The sequence below is a fragment of the Orycteropus afer genome, unplaced genomic scaffold, assembly GCF_000298275.1.
Source record: "Orycteropus afer afer isolate SDZICR_OR568_19922 unplaced genomic scaffold, OryAfe1.0 scaffold00105, whole genome shotgun sequence".
Taxonomy (NCBI): domain Eukaryota; kingdom Metazoa; phylum Chordata; class Mammalia; order Tubulidentata; family Orycteropodidae; genus Orycteropus; species Orycteropus afer.
In genome coordinates this window covers 2,871,998-2,876,452 of record NW_006921692.1, presented here as the reverse complement: position 1 = coordinate 2,876,452, position 4,455 = coordinate 2,871,998, and positions in this window count along the sequence as shown.

Below are 4,455 nucleotides of genomic sequence, written 5' to 3'. Positions count from 1 at the left end.
ATAAGGCCTTTGTCAGATATATCATTGCCATTCCCCCCCCCCCAATCTGTAGGATCTTTTTTTACTCTTTTGGAGAAGTCTTTTGGTGCGCATAAAAATTTAATTTTTAGAAGGTTCCACTCATCTAGTTTATTACCTGCTGTTTGCATATTTTGGGTTATGTCTGGTAGTCTATTTATGCCATAAATTAGCCCCTAACTTAGCTCCTATTTCTTCTTTGATGAACTTTATAGCTTTGTTGTTATGTGCCGTCGAGTCAAACCCGACTCATAGTGACCCCTCCTTGGGTTTCCGAGGCAGTATCACTACGGAAGTAGGATTGCCCAACCTTCCTTCCGAGGAGTGGCTGCTGGGTTTGAACTGCCAGCCGTCTGGTTAGCAGGCAAGTGTCTTAGCCACTATGCTACCAGAGCTCCCTTATAGCTTTAGGTTTTATATTTAAGTCTTTGATCCATCTGGAGTGAGTTGTTGTGTATGGTGAGATATGGATCTTGTTTCATTTTTCTGCAAATGGATATCCAGTTTTGCCAGCATCATTTGTTAAAGAGACTATCTCTTCCCCATTGAATGGATCAATCCTTTGTCAAAGATCAGCTGACTATAGATGGATGGATCTATTTCTGGGTTCTCAATTCTGTTCCATTGGTCTATGTGTCTGTTATTGTACCAATAACAGGCTGTTTTGACTGTGGGTTTTGAGATCTGGGAGTGTGAGATCTCTTACTTTGTTTTTCTTCTTCAGTAGTGCTTTGTTTATCCGAAGTGTCTTTCCTTTCCATATAAAATTAGCGACTTGTTTTTCCATGTCTTTAAAGAATGTTGATGGAATTTGGATTAGGATTGCATTGAATGTATATATACATTGTTTTGGGTAGCACTGACATTTTCACAATGTTCAGTCTTCCCACCCATGAGCATTGTATGTTCTTCCATTTATGTAGATCTCTTACAGTTTCTTGAAATAGTGCTGTTTAGTTTTCTATATATAGGTCTTTTGTGTTGCTGATAAGACTTATTCCTAAGTATTTTATCTTTTTGGTGGCCATTGTAAATGGTATTGATTTCCTTATTTCCTTTTCAGAGACCTCTTTGCTGGTGTTAAGGAATCCTACTGATTTTTGTATGGTGATCTTGTACCCTGCAATTATGCTAAATCTTTTGATAAATTCCAGTAGTTTTCTTGCTGAGTATCTTGGGTTTTCTATGTATAGGATCATATCATCAGAAAATAGGGATAGTTTGACTTTTTCCTTACCAATCTGGATGCTTTTGCTTTCCCTTTCTTGCCTTATGGCCCTGGCTAGGACTTCCAATACAATGTTGAATAGAAGTGGAGATAGAGGGCATCCTTGTCTCATTCCTATTCTCAAGGGGAATGGTTTCAGTCTCTCTCCATTGACAATAATGTTGGTTATTGCTTTTGCATATATGCCCTTTATTAGGTTGAGGAATGTCCCTTCTATTCCTATTTTTCTGAGAGTTTTGATCAGGAATGAGTGTTGGATTTTATCAAATGCCTTTTCTGCATCTATTGATATGATTATATGATTCTTTTCCTTTATTTTACTTATGTGACTGTGGTAGTTATGGTTTTGTGTCAACATGGCTGGGCAGCTGGATGTAGTTATATCCCATGGGGAAATTGATAATCAGCTCCACGGTGGAATCTACTGGAGCAGCTTTAGGGGCATGGTCTGTTTCCAGTATATAAGAAGCAGCTTCGAGGAAGATCTCCAGCTTTTGGCACGTTTGAATTCTACATGGTGGAGTGGATTGCCTTTGGGCACTAATTGGCAGAAGAGATTGGCATGAGATAGAGTAGCAGTTTGGCCAGCCCATGGAGCAAGTGTCTTTTGGGCAGAAAGATTCCTGGCAGAGTGTGTTGTCCCTGGGCATTAATTGGCAGAAGTGGAGAGACCAAGGAAACGGGAAGCAGAGCTGCCTCAGCCTCAAGGGTAGGATCATGGCCTTTGGGGTTGGAACCACCACAGCCCCCTAGGTTTCAAAAAGCTAGACCTTCACCAACTTGGTTCTGGAGTGATGGGGCAGGGCTACTATGCCCAAGAGGTAGAAGAACGGGGCCTGCCAGGTTAAGGGGGTGAGATTGCCACTCAGGAGCTAGAGGATTAGAGTCACCCAGTGAAGGAGATCTGTACAGATGCCACCCATTGAAGATCTGTACAGGTGCCAAGCTGACAAGGGGTGAAATTGTGGTAGTTAAATTTGTGTGTCAACTTGGCTAGGCCTAGTTGAGTAACTGGGCAGCTGAATGTAGTTATTCCGCATGGTGAGACTGGTAATTAACTCCATGGTGGAATGTATTGGAGCAGCTAAGTGGCTGCTTTGGGTATGTGGTCTGCTTCCCATATATAAGAAACAGCTTTGGGAATGGTCTGTAGCTTTTGGCATGTTTGAACCCTGCATGTAGCTGGGTTGTTGTCAGCAGCCTGCCATGCTCTGCTGACCTTGGGGCCTTTAATGGACTTGAATTAATGGCCTGACGTGTGGTTTGGTAACATCAGGACTTTGTCTTTTTACTTGTCAACCTTGGGCTGTAGGCCTCAGCAGCCAGCAGCTAAGTGAAGAAAAGCCTCCAGCTTCAGTGGGCCGGAAACAGGAGCCACAGCTGAAGCCCAAGGTTGAGGAGCTTTTACCCAGCCCCTAGAGCCTGGCACTTTGAACTTGGACTTAAAGCCTACAAACTGTAAGAGAATAAACTCCTGTTTCTTCAAGCCGTCCCATTTGTGGTATTTTCTGTCAGAGTGGCACAGAGGTAACTGAAACAGGGTCAATTTCCTGAGAAAAGGGTCTTTCAGTCTCCCACCTGGAGGGTATAAATCCTAGCTGCTAGCAGTCTTTGAGGTAGGCTAGAGGAGGCAGGGAGTGTGAATATTTAGCATACGAACTTTCATCAGTATATAACTTTTTGCTAAATCCCTGTTTTCAATATAGTGCTCGCTTATTTAACTAAGTGTGGTTGCCCCATTTACCAAACCAACGCTAACTCACTGCCCTTGAGTCGGACCTGACTCATAGCCACCCCTCCTTGGGTGTCCGAGGAGGTATCACTATGGAAGTAGATTGCCCAACTTTCCTTCCGAGGAGTGGCTGGTGGGTTTGAACCACCAGCCTCCGGTTAGCAGTCAAATGCCTTAGGCACTACGCCACTGGAGCTCCCGGTTTCTCCATACAGAGATCAGAGATCCTCTATTTTACCTTTTCCAATAATAACCCTCTAATCAGGAGCAGATTCCAATTTTGTGAGGTTTATGTAATTTTGGGGCTTTCTTGAAGAATTTTTTAAAAATTATTTCTGTAAATTAAAAAAAAAAAAAACACTTGGAGACATTGTTCAGGCCACTGTCAACGCATTGGAAGGGACCCATGCAAGTGCAGTCCTTTGAAGCTGAAGATTGCTTAATTTTGTAGGAAATTCGATTTTGCTTATCTTCCCTGAGGTGGGTAGTGGGAATTGCTTAGTTGTGTAGTTAGGGAGGGATTTGGTGGACTAAATCTCAGAATTTAAATCAAAAAGACCTTTACCCCACTTTTAGAGGTACCTGATATTATCAATTCCTGGGCCTATTAGATTTTGTACTGTGAAAAGATTGCTTCTTAGTTTTCTCCATTTTTGGCCTAGTTTTCAGCTTTCTTGGATTTGCCAAATCACTTTTCCTTTATCCTTAAGCTTTTCAGCATTCCCAAATGATGTTGTTATTGTCTCCTTTACCATTTTTCCTATGGGTTTATGCTTTAAAAAAAAGAAAAAAAAAAAAAAAATTCTTTCCCTTTTATAAAGCTTCCACAAGGAGCAGAGGGGTGTAAGCTGTTAGTTTCAAAGAATGTGACAAATCACAATTGCCCCCTAAAATGGCTGCATCATTTTACATTCCTAACAGCACAGCATGTATATGCCCTTCCCTTTACCAAGGTCCATATTCTCAAAATTTCTCCATCAGGCTAGTGCAAACTATCTCATTATTTTAATTTGTATTTCCTTAATTACTAGTGAGGTTCAGCCTTATATATTTAGTGGCTGCTTGTGTTTCCTCTTCTATGAACGTGTTTACCCATTTGTCTAATATGAAGTTTACCTTTTACTTAATGACTTAGACATTTTGTTAGAATTTTTTCCTGTTAACACAAGTTGTGAAACTTTTTCTCCAATTGTTGTTTTATAAACATTTTTTCTGGCATCTAATTGTACAAATATTTTCAACTTTGATGTAATTTTGCTTTTTTTTCTTTATAAAGTAGATCTCCTTAAGTCCTTAAAAGTGATTACTTAAATTTTCTCTAATGTGTGGTTTTGTTTTTTTAGACTTAGGTCTTACATCCATTTGGAATTTATTTTTATGATGACAGGGACTTTTTTCCACATTAAGAATTGGAACATTAATTTCTGAGCTTACTTTTACCCACTGGTTTGAAATACCTAGTTTATTAAATACTAAA